We start from the raw sequence: 12,398 nt of genomic DNA, 5'->3' as shown, positions 1-12,398 counted from the left end.
ATTAATTTACAGTAAAAACCTATTCATATCTACTTGCAAATTAAGTCCTATTGAGTTCAATGGGGCTGACTTCCAGATAAGTGAGTATAGGATTCCAGCCTTATGGTTGCAATCCTATGCACACTTCCTGGTGCTAATGAAATCGTTGAGACTTCTGAATAAATAATAGGATAGGATCATGTTGTGTACTATAATTTTATTTTGAACTATAATGGTTGCTGCCTATCAAAACCTTAAAATGGGAGGATTCTGTGGTTAGTTTTATTACATTTCAAAGCAAATAAACACAGATATGTGATTGTTTGATTCAGGGAGCAGCTGTATTTGTTTTTAGTTTGTTTTAGTTTGGAAACTCATATTCCTTACATGTTAAAGGAAGCCTTCGCCTTTTATGTCTTGCACATAAAGGGAGCTGAGTGGGAAGAGGGAGAATATTTAAAAGCAAAGCTGTGTGATGCCTTAAGAGTCCTTCTATATTCATTCAGTTTCATTCCTCAGATGAGAAATCGGCAATCTTAATTAAATGTCCATTTCTCAAAAAGCAGGGAAGGTTAATAATATTGGCTCAATGTAGGCTCATTAACTAGAAAACTATTCTTTAAGAAGAGAGCTGTAAGAGTAGATCTGTGATAACGAAGGACCCACAAATGGGCTGCAATTGCCTTGTTAGGTGAATTGCCAGCCAAATGATTTGAAAGTGGGTTAGAAATGACAGGCTAATGTCAAACAAAAATGAATTGCATTTGTGGCTCCACACTGAAATGTCTAGGTACCAATAATGCCTTCCTAAAATGATTGGTCCTCTGTCCCTAAACATTTGGCTTTTAGCCTAATCTCAAAATAGGCTCAATAACATTCTGTCCTTGTAGTCCAACTCCCAAGTTTGTTCTGTTTGTCAAATACAGTTACAGAAAACAAGGCATAGGTCTAGACTATGGTGATGGCAAATTGCCCTGAATAGAAGGTTCAGAAGCATTACTGGGATCTTTATAGCCTTAGGAATTGTTGAGATGTAGGGTATAGGGTTTCTGCCAACCTAGCAGTTCGAAAGCAATAAATTGCAAGTAGATAAATAGGTACCGCCTCGGCAGGAAAGGTAACAGCGTTCCGTGCACCTCGGTGTTCAGTCATGTCGGCCACATGACCACGGAAGCGTCTTCGGACAGCGCTGGCTCTTCGGCTTAGAAACGGGGATGAGCACCGCACCCTAGAGTCAGACACAACTGGTTGGGGACACCTTTACCTAGGGTATAGGGTACAATGGTATAGATGAAAGAATTAACATGAAATGTCAGTTCTGCAGTACTAGAAAATTCCTTACTAGTTCTTTCTTACTGCTAATAAGACATCTCAGGATCTTGTTGAGATTTCATCCAGTTTGGTGACTTTAAAAGCTTATTTGTGATGACAAAAATATATAGCACTGGCCTCCCTATCAAATCACTTCTATCCAAAAGGGACAAAGGGTAACTGGCAATATCAGCTAAAAGCTTACATATGCCATGTGGGTTCATGTAATGTATTCCTTGTGTGACACATTTCTCTCTAATGAGAATGCCACAATGCTGAAACTGCTTTAAAATGAAGCATGTTAAACCCAAAAGAAAGAATCTTTGTTTTTAACCCAGAGTGCCTTTATGAAGGAAGCCAAAGTCAAAATTACATTTTATTTTACTTTCTCGAAGGTATAGTTTCAAGTATTCTCTATCCCTTTTCTTGAGATATAGGGAGACTATGTAACAAAATTCTACATAGACAACTCTATATATTTTGTATTTCAAACTAATAAAATTTGGCACTGATGTATTTTGTTGTTCAGTCGTTCAGTCATGTCCGACTCTTCGTGACCCCATGGACCATAGCACGCCAGGCCTTCCTGTCCTGCGCTCTCTCCCGGAGTGTACTCAAGTTCATATCGCATCGGTGATGCTATCTAGCCATCTCATCCTCTGTCGTCCCCTTCTCCTTTTGCCTTCAGTCTTTCCCAGCATCAGGGTCTTTTCCAGAGAGTTTTCTCTTCGCATTAGGTGGCCAAAATATTTGAGCTTCAGTATCTGTCCTTCCAATGAGCAGGCAGGGTTGATTTCCTTTAGGATTGACTGATTTGACCTCCTTGCAGTCCAGGGGACTCGTAAGAGTCTTCTCCAGAACCACAGTTCGAAAGTGTCAATTCTTCAGCGCTCAGCCTTCCTTATAGTCCAGCTCTCACAGCCATACATTACTACTGGGAAAACCATAGCTTTGATTAGACGCACCTTTGTCGGCAAGGTGATGTCTCTGCTTCTTACTATGCTGTCTAGGTTTGCCATAGCTTTCCTCCCAAGGAGCAAGCGTCTTTTAATTTCATGGCTACAGTCACCATCTGCGGTGATCTTGGAGCCCAAGAAAGTAAAATCTGTCACTGCTTCCATTTCTTCCCCTTCTATATGCCAGGAAGTGATGGGGCCAGATGCCATGATCTTCGTTTTTTTAATGTTGAGTTTCAAACCAGCTTTTGCACTCTCCTCTTTCACCCTCAACAAGAGGCTCTTTAGATCCTCTTCGCTTTCTGCCATTAGGGTGGTATTGTCTGCATATCAGAGGTTGTTGATAATTCTCCCAGCAATCTTAATTCCGACCTCTGATTCATCCAACCCGGCGTTTCTCATGATGTACTCTGCATATAAGTTAAATAAGCAGGGTGACAATATGCAGCCTTGTCGTACTCCTTTCCCAATTTTGAACCACTCGGTTGTTCCATGTCTGGTTCTTACTGTTGCTTCTTGACCCTCGTTCAGGTTTCTCAGGAGACAGGTAAGGTGGTCTGGTACTCCCATCTCTTTAAGAATTTGCCACATTTTGTTGTGATCCACACAAAGGCTTTAGCATAGTCAATGAAGCAGAAATAGACGTTTTTCTGGAATTCTCTTGCTTTCTCCATGATCCAGCGAACCTTGGCAATTTGATCTCTAGTTCCTCTGCCTCTTCAAAACCCAGCTTGTACTTCCGGTAGTTCTCGGTTCGCATACTGCTGAAGCCTAGCTTGTAGGATTTTGAGCATCACCTTGTTGGCATGTGAAATGAGCGCAATTGTGCGGTAGTTTGAACACTCTTTGGCGTTGTCCTTCTTTGGAATTGGAATGTAAACTGACCTCTTCCAGTCTTGCGGCCATTGTTGAGTGTTCCAAATTTGTTGGCATATTGAATGCAGCACTTTAACAGCATTATCTTTTAGGATTTTAAATAGCTCAGCTGGAATACTGTCATCTCCGCTAGCTTTGTTGTTACTAATGCTTCCTAAGGCCCACTTGACTTCACTCTCGAGGATGTCCGGCTCCAGTTCAGTGACCGCACTATCATGGCTAATCAGGGACATTAAGATCTTTCCTGTATAGTTCTTCTGTGTATTCTTGCCACCTCTTCTTAATCTCATCTGCTTCTGTTCGGTCCCTGCCTTCTTTGTCCTTTATCATGCCCGTCTTTGCACAAAACGTTCCCTTGAGATCTCAAATTTTCTTGAAGAGATCTCTAGTCTTTCCCATCCTGTTGTTTTCCTCGATTTCTTTGCATTGTTCATTTAAGAAGGCCTTCTTGTCTCTCCTTGCTATTCTCTGGAACTCTGCATTCAGTTGGATATATCTTTCCCTTTCTCCCTTGCTTTTCGCTTCCCTTCTTTCCTCAGCTACTTGTAAAGCCTCATCAGACAGCCACTTGGCTTTCTTGCATTTCTTTTTCTTTGGGATGGATTTCGTTGCTGCCTCCTGAACAATGTTACGGACCTCTGTCCATAGTTCCTCAGGCACTCTGTCTATCAGGTCTAATCCCTGAAATCTATTCCTCACCTCCACTGTATATTCATCAGGGATATGATTTAGGTCATACCTGAATGGTTTAGAGGTTTTCCCTACGTTCTTCAATTTACGCTGAAATTTTGCAAGAAGCAGCTCATGATCTGAGCCACAGTCAGCTCCAGGTCTTGTTTTTACTGACTGTATAGAGCTTCTCCATCTTTGGCTGCAAAGGACATAATCAATCTGATTTCGATATTGACCATCTGGTGATGTCCATGTGTACAGTCGCCTCTTGTGCTGTTGGAAAAGAGTGTTTGCTATGATCAGCGTGTTCTCTTGGCAAAACTCTATTAGCTTTTGTCCTGCTTCATTTTGTACACCAAGCCCATGCCTGCCTGTTATCCCGGTGATTTCTTGACTTCCTACTTTAGCATTCCAATCCCCTATGATGAAGAGGACATCTTTTGTTGGTGTTAGTTCTAGAAGGTGTTGTAGGTCTTCATAGAACTGATCAACCTCAGCTTCTTCGGCATCAGTGGTTGGGGCATAGACTTGAATTATTGTGATGTTGAATGGTTTGCCTTGGATTCGTACTGAGATCATTCTATCGTTTTTAAGATTGTACCCCAGTACTGCTTTTCCCACCCTTTTGTTGACTATGAGTGCTACTCCATTTCTTCTAAGGGATTCTTGCCCACAGTAGTAGATATGATGGTCACCTGAATTAAATTCGCCCATGCCTGTCCATTTTAGTTCGCTGATTCCCAAGATGTCGATGTTCAGTCTTGCCATCTCATGTTTGACCACCTGCAGCTTACCTTGATTCATTGATCTGACATTCCAGGTTCCTAAACAATATTGTTCTTTACAGCATCGGATTTTCTTTTCACCACCAGACACATCCACAGCTGAGTGTCCTTTCGGCTTTGGTCCAGCCGCTTCACTCTTTCTGGTGCTACTTGGAAATACCCTCTGCTCTTCCCCAGTGGACACCTTCCGACCTGAGGGGCTCATCTTCCGGCGTCATATCTTTTAGCCTTGTGATACGTTCCATGGGGTTTTCTTGGCAAGAATACGGGAGTGGGTTGCCATTTCCTTCTCCAGTGGACCACATTTTGTCAGAACTCTCTGCCATGACCTGTCCGTCTTGGGTGGCCCTGCACGGCATAGCTTATGGCTTCACTGAGTTACGCAAGCCCCTTCACCACAACAAGGCAGTGATCCATGCAGGGGACTGACATATTAGCTTGTGTAAATTATAATATATGGACTTAAACCATGTACCATGTACAACCTTATCCTATGCATGCTTACTCAGAAGTTAAACTGAGTTCAGTGGGATTTATATATGCGTTTGCATAGGATTGTAGCATTAGTTGCATTTGCAGCAAATAGGATCACTCAGGTTCAAGGTTCCTCATGTCAAAGTAGGGATTGTGTGGGTTTCATGACATGCAGGAACATGCCATCCTACGTGATATGCTATGTCTCCTATAACCCCCCCATTGTGCTTCCTGTCCTTTGGTTAAAACCTAAAGTGATGGAGCAGCTAGTTTGAAAACATTACATGTTCTGCTTGCTTGGTGGACGCAGTAATAGCTGAAAAGATAGCTGTAAAAGTTACCATGGGAAATCTGATGTTGAGTGTGTGTGTGTGTATTCACAGAATGGTAGGGTTGGAAGGGGCCTACAAGACCATCGAGTCCAACCCCCAGCTCAGTGCAGGAATCCAAGTCAAAGCATCCCTGACAGATGGCCGTCCAGCCTCGTCTTGAATAACTCCAGTGTGGGAGAGCCCACCACCTCCCTAGGTAATTGGTTCCATTGTCGTATTGCTCTAACAGTCAGGAAGGTTTTCCTGATGTTCAGCCAGAATCTGGCTTCCTTGAGCCCATGATTCTGTGTCCTGCACTCTGGGATGATCAAGAAGAGATCCTGGCCTTCTTCTCTGTGACAACCTTTCAAGTACTTGAAGGGTGCTATCATATCTCCCCTCAGCCTTCTCTTCTCAAGGCTCAACATGCCCAGTTCTTTCAGTCTCTCCTCATAGGGCTTGGTTTCCAGTCCCCTAATCATCTTTGTTGCCCTCCTCTGAACCCTCTCCAGCTTGTCTGCATCCTTCTTAAAGTGCGGTGCCCAGAACTGGACACAGTACTCCAGATGAAGCCTAACCAGTGCTGAGTAGAGGGGAACTAGTACTTTGTGTGATTAATAGAAGCTATACTTCTATTAAATGCAGCCCAAAATGGCATTTGCCTTTTTTGCAGCCACATCACGTTGTTGGCTCATATTCAGCTTGCAATCTACAACAATTCCAAGATCCTTCTCGCTTGTAGTTTTGTTGAGCCAAGTATCCCCCATCTTGTAACTGTGCATTTGGTTTCTTTTTCCTAGGTGCAGAACTTGGCATTTATCCATGTTAAATTCCATTCTGTTTTCTGCCCAGCGCTCCAGCCTATCAGGATCACTTTGAATTTTGTTTCTGTCTTCCAGGGAATTGGCTATGCTGCCCAATTTTGTGTCATCTGCAAATTTGATCAGCATTCCCTGCACCACCTCATCCAAGTCTTTAATAAAAATGATGAAGAGCACTGGGCCCAGAGCCCTGCAGTACCCTGCTTGTTACCTCTCCCCAGTTTGAGAAGATCCCATCTATAAGCACGCTTTGAGTCCAGTTCTGTAGCTAACTGTGGATCCACCGGATCGTTGTTTCATCTAGCCCCCTTTTAGCTAGTTTGCTCATCAGGATATCATGTGGCACTTTGTCGAAAGCTTTGCTGAAGTCGAGGTATATTATGTCCACAGCATTCCCACAGTCCACAAGGGAGGTTACCTGATCAAAAAATGAGATCAGATTAGTCTGGCAGGATTTGTTCTTGACAAATCTATGTAATTGCAGCCTACTGATCTTTATAGACATATCCACCTTATTAGAGGTTCATAAACAGTCCTACTGTTGTCAAACACAGTTAAGGAAACATTACCTGGGTTTAGACTACAGTAACAGCAAATTGCCCAGTTGTTGAAACTGGTTCAGAAGCTACTTTGTTCAGAGTAATGCATCAATATCTATGCACATTGCTTAAGCCTTCATTAGGGCTTGCCTCTGCTGCAGCTTACATTTCAAGCAACATTATGAGGGAGCAGTCCTGTGCCCCCCAGAACTAGGATAGTTTGGCTTCCTGGCTCCAAGGTCAGAGACAGGGCTCTGACCTCGGTGCTGGGAAACCACACTGCCCTCCCCCCCCCCCTTTCATAACTGGTGTGGAGAGAAACACACCAGCTACTTATCCCCACTCAAAAAATGGAGCACAGAAACAGGAAAAGGGCGATGTTCCTGGGGGAGGGGACGAGGGCAGCTGCAGTATGCCATTCCCTATTGCTGCCCCAGCCTCCTTCCCTCCCCCTTTGAGGTGCTGCTGCTAGACGGGCAAAATCGCCCATCTAGCAGAAATACAGGGCAGCTGGAGCACAGAGGTGAAGAGCGCCTCCACTGTCCTCCCACCTTGCAGTGGATAGTCGGCAGCCTCCAAGTTTGGAGGCTGCTGACTATCCACATAGGATTGTGCCCTTAGTTTTACAGTAGTTGTACCAACTTTATCTGAGCATCTAGGCAGCTGCCAAATTGCGAGCCCTCTGTTTATGTAGAGGGATGTTGTGCCAATAAAATTGTACGCAAGGTTTTTTGGTATTTTCATCCGCCTGTACCACGTCATTATTGGGAGGAGGGGTTTACCTAGGCGCCACCAGACTTAAGATTTTTTTATACATTAAAAAGTTAACAGAGAAAAGTACCTGTTGTCGAATTGCTTGTCATTTAACTGTCCTCACTAAAAACAAAAAAACAAAACAGGTTTTTGAATAATTCCCAGATGTTCTTGGATAGCTGCTGCAGGTCAGCTGACAGTCAATTCAGATCCAATTAACATTGGCATGTAGTCATCTTGAAGGGTAGACAAGCCCTTCGTCTGCCTTGTATAAAAAATCTGATACCCAGCCTCATGCTTGTATAAGTGCATGTTTGTCATCTTGTAGGTGCTGTGAATACTACTGTTCATATTTGTAGTTCTAGTCTTCAATGTCTCTCTCTAGGTCACCATCTCCTGTACATGTATGTTGCTTTTTTAGCCAGCCTAACAATAATCATAAAATTATTAAAATAACCACCTTTTTGTTTCTCCCTATTTGCCAGCATTGTCTTGGCAGTAAAGCCAAATTAATGCCATGTGAATTTTTAAATTTTTTATTCCAGGACATACACACTAGCACAGTGACTACAAAACTGGGACAGGACACAGTCCTATGCCCTGAGAGGCTGACATACATCTTGAAAAATTCTCACCACATTCTACACAGCTGCCTCCATCTATCGAAGCAGGGAGGCCTTTGCAGCATTGATCTTCTCTTTGCCAACATATGGGCAGCAACACCAACCTGAGGGAAGGGATAAGGATCCATTTGGATTGTCTGATGCAGCCTGTGCAGCAGCTAGCATAGGGAAATTGCATTCTCTATTGCCTAGAAAATGCGGTCTATTGCTCAGCCCTAGCTGCCTGGGCAAAGTGGGTTGCAAGACATACAATATTAACTGAGCCAACCCACAATTGTGAGGATACCTGCCCATAGTTTCTTGGTCAGATCCAAGAACAATCTTCGAATACTCTTGAGTGAAAGGTACCGCTAATTTTAATCCACAAACGGGGGGCGGGGGGGAGAGAATGTGGCCCACTTATCAAAAGTTTGAGCAACTGGATTACATTCAGATATACCAGAATATTTTTAGTGTAGGCCCAACTAGGACAGGGAACTCTTGCTCCATAGAATCCCATCTGTTCTGCCCACTGGACTTTCTATTGTAACAATTTCCAGAGAGGTAGCTGTGTTACTCTTGCATGAAAAGCAAAGTTTTGTGCCACCTTAAAAGATTTAACTAATTTATTATGGCATAAGCTTTCATAGCTTATTGTTTTGTTTGTTATACTGACTTAGTTGTTTTCCCCACTGGGCTGTTTGTTTTTCTGCCATCTTGTAATTAGGATGGTGAAGTTGTCAGGCTTGCCATAGAGATAGTGAAGAGTTGCAAATGTTCAGTAGGTTCATCAAGACCTGTAGTGAGGTGGTCCGTCTTCCTTGTATCCATGGGAAGTTTTCTGAAGTGAAGCACCATGAAGACTTGAGCTAGAGTGAACACCATTCTTAGCCCGATGTCAAAACATATTTATGCTGAACAGCAGTCTGAAGATGAATATCCAGCTTGTATATGTCTAACACCCAAAGAAAATATGTGGACTCCACCTGCTAGAGATGTAAGAGACGGAAACATGAACTTAATAGGAATATACTGCTGTTTCTTGACCTTTTGACTTCACTTTGTAAAAACATCACATCCCCTCTCCCACCCTTTCCCTCTGTACTTGGGGAAGTATTTTAAATTATTTTAGGCCACCTTTAAGGGTAGAACCCTCTCTAGGCAGGGTACAAAATAAAAATAGTACAATGCAAAACCAATACAATAATAATATAAAAAGAGGACATTCTTACTGTGAATTTCAGTTTTCTGAGTCCCAGGGATGGCATTCTCCACCTCAGGAAGGGGTCTCCTCCTGCACCTTGCAGGCAGGGTCTACATCTAAACTTTATCTCTCCAAGGGGAGGAGCAGTCCTATCTCCCAGACTGGACTGGAAAAAGTGAGCGCTCCTCACCTCTCATTAATTAACCTAGTAGAAAAAATTGCAAACTACTCCCTCTGATGGTGCATGTCAGACTACAACCAGGTACTCAAAGCAGTCAAAAGGAATAGAGGTTAAGCAGAACTCCTAGAAGCTGCCTACCACCCCACATGTGCAGCAATGGCAGAAACCTCTAAACTACCAATAATTTAAATATTTTACATTTATCCACATTCTGTTCTTTGCATGCCTGACAGGAAGTAGAGGTGGGCCAAATGCTCTCTGTAGGTCTCAAAAAACTGACATCCACAATAAGAATTTCCTGTTCCTGAGTCTAGAGGGCATTCTCCACCTCAAGATATTGCAGGGCTGTGTAAACTCCAGGTGAGCTTCCAAGGACAGCATGCTGTTGTACTACCACCTTCAGCACACACCTCCCAAAAGCTGCCGATGCAGAAATATACTTACCAACTTTATAATGTTTCGCAAAATTATGTACAGAAGCCCAAGTGCCTGCCCAACAAATCTCTTCAAAAGAAGACCTTCCTCTAAGGGCAGCTGAGGTAGCTGCTCCCTTAAGAGACTAAGCCGTGATTCCCCCTTGTTGATGGTTTCCCCAAACCCTTATTAACCTCCACGATAACATTCACTTTAACCACTGGGAAATGGTGGACTTGGTGGACTTATTCCCCATGGAGTTTCCCTGAAAGGATACAAATAGGGCTTCTGAAAGTCTGAAGTCCTGTCCAAGTAAAATCAAACCACCCGGCACACATCTAACCTATGCCAACTTTTCTCTTGAGGATGAACAGGATTTGGAAGAAGAAAGGTAAGGAAACCTCTTGGGCTCTATGAACTAGGGAGTTGACTTTAGGAATAAAGGAGGAGTCTGGCCCAAGAACCACCTTGTCTGAATGAAAGACACACAGTTGTGGATCTGATGAAAGAGCCCCCACCTCAGATACCCACCTGGTGGAGGTAATAACTACCAGAAAAAGCACTTTTAATGTGAGAAGTTTCAAGAAACACATGGCCATCGACTCAAATGGAGACCCCATTAATGCCATCACTACCCAATTCAAATTGCAAGTGGGGAATCTGTGTACTGTAGCTGGATTTAACAATGCCAGTCCTTTTAGGAAGCACTTACAGTGAGGGTGAGAAGATAGTGACACCTTTCCCCTGCAACCCAAGGTGCTGTTGAGGGCTGCTGCCTGCCTCCTCTTAGTGTTAGTGCTCAGGCCCTTGTTTAATCCTTCTTGAAGAAATTCCAGGATCACCATTTTCTTTCCCAGAGACAGGGTCTTCCCCAGCTTTGTTCACCACGTTAAGAAGGTCTTCCAAGTATTGCTGTAACCTTATTGGTAGAGGGTTTTCATGATGACAGAGTCTTCAGGACCACATCCATATATCCCATCTGCTCAGCCACAAGCGTTCAACTTCCAGGCTGTCAGACGGAAAAGTCCCAGCTGTGGATGGCATATTGGTCCCTGGGTCAACAAGTCCCTCCTAACAGGGAGCCTCCAGTAATTTGTCCCTGCCAATTCCAGGAGGTCCTAGAACCATGGATGGCAAGGTCAATGAGCAATTAGAATGACTATTGCCCTTGTGCATTTGTGTCAGGAGCGCCCTGGCGGCCTCTTTCAGTCTACTGAATCAATCATCAATCACGGGGAGACCCTGAACCTATGGGCTAGGGAGAGATCCTCCCTCTTTCCCTTGGGTCCTTGGGACACGACCGTTGCTTGCACGCCAAACAAGCGCTATGCCTCCTTTCCACACCCTCCATCTGTTGTCGCTCCCTGCGTCGGCGTCGAGCATCCAGCAAGCCCACCTCCAGCACTCTCTCGCTGCCAGGGTCACTATCCCAGGAATACTGGCAGGAGGAATCTCTGCCAGCTGCTGTGCCTGTGAGAGATGAGCAAGCTCCTTTCCCACGGATTGCTGTTCCTCCTCAGAATCAGAACTGCTCTGGGGTTCTATCGGCTCAGTTTCCACCCTGACAATTTGATCTTCTTGAGCACCTGTGGAAGGATCAGCATGGGGGGGGGAAGTGTAGAGTAGACCCTTGGGCCACTGAAGTGTGAGGGTGTCTGTCCCCTCAGCATCAGGGTCAGCAAGCCTTGACATGTACTTGGATAGTTGGGCATTCTGGTAGCAAACAGATCCATGACTGGAACTAGGGCTGTGCAGGGACACCCCCCCCCCAATCAGATGTGGAAGCTGTTTCATGGCTTCGGAGGTGAGCCCAATTTGGCCCTGAACCCGCAGTGGGATTTGGATACCAAACCCCACTTTGGGTCTCCCCTGTTGCCCCCATGCAAACCCCTAGCTCCTTACCTGGGCCACCGCTGCCACCACCATTCTCCACTGCCGCGTTCTCCTTGCCGCCTCTGTCACCGCCCACTGCCACCTTCTCCGCCACCACGTTCTCGCTGCCACTGCCGCCTTCACCATCGCCAGCTCCAGCGGCCTGGACATGTGGCAACTCTTCTTGCAGGGAGTCACCATTTTTAAAATGGCAACCTCCCAGAGGTTGACATTTTAAAAATGGCGACTCCCTGCAAGAAGAGTTGCCATGCAGCCAGGCTTCAGGAGCTGGCAGCGGCAGCATGCCTTTGCCATTGCTGCCAATCTGCCACCTTGTTTGCTCCCCGTTAAGTGCTCTGCTTTGATGGCTTGAAGATGCTTCTCTGCCCACATCAGTAGCTTGGGGCCTCCTTGTTGAGAGATTTTGAACAAGTTCCTCCCTGCTCGTTCACATAGGCTTTGGCCAACACATTCTCTGTTCTGATGTGGATATGCACCTCTCTTAACCCCTGACTGAAGTTCTTTAGGGCTAGCCAGATGTCTCTTGGTTTGAGCCAGTTGATGCTGCACTGTTGTTCCTTTGGGCTTCAGACTCCCTGAGCTACTCTGTGTCCCAGATGCCCCCACCCCAACCCAGGAGACTGGCAT

This window comes from Heloderma suspectum, chromosome 2, assembly GCF_057233095.1.
Source record: "Heloderma suspectum isolate Gila_16-S chromosome 2, 16-S_ref, whole genome shotgun sequence".
NCBI lineage: Eukaryota > Metazoa > Chordata > Lepidosauria > Squamata > Helodermatidae > Heloderma > Heloderma suspectum.
Note: the sequence above shows the minus strand (reverse complement) of the source record.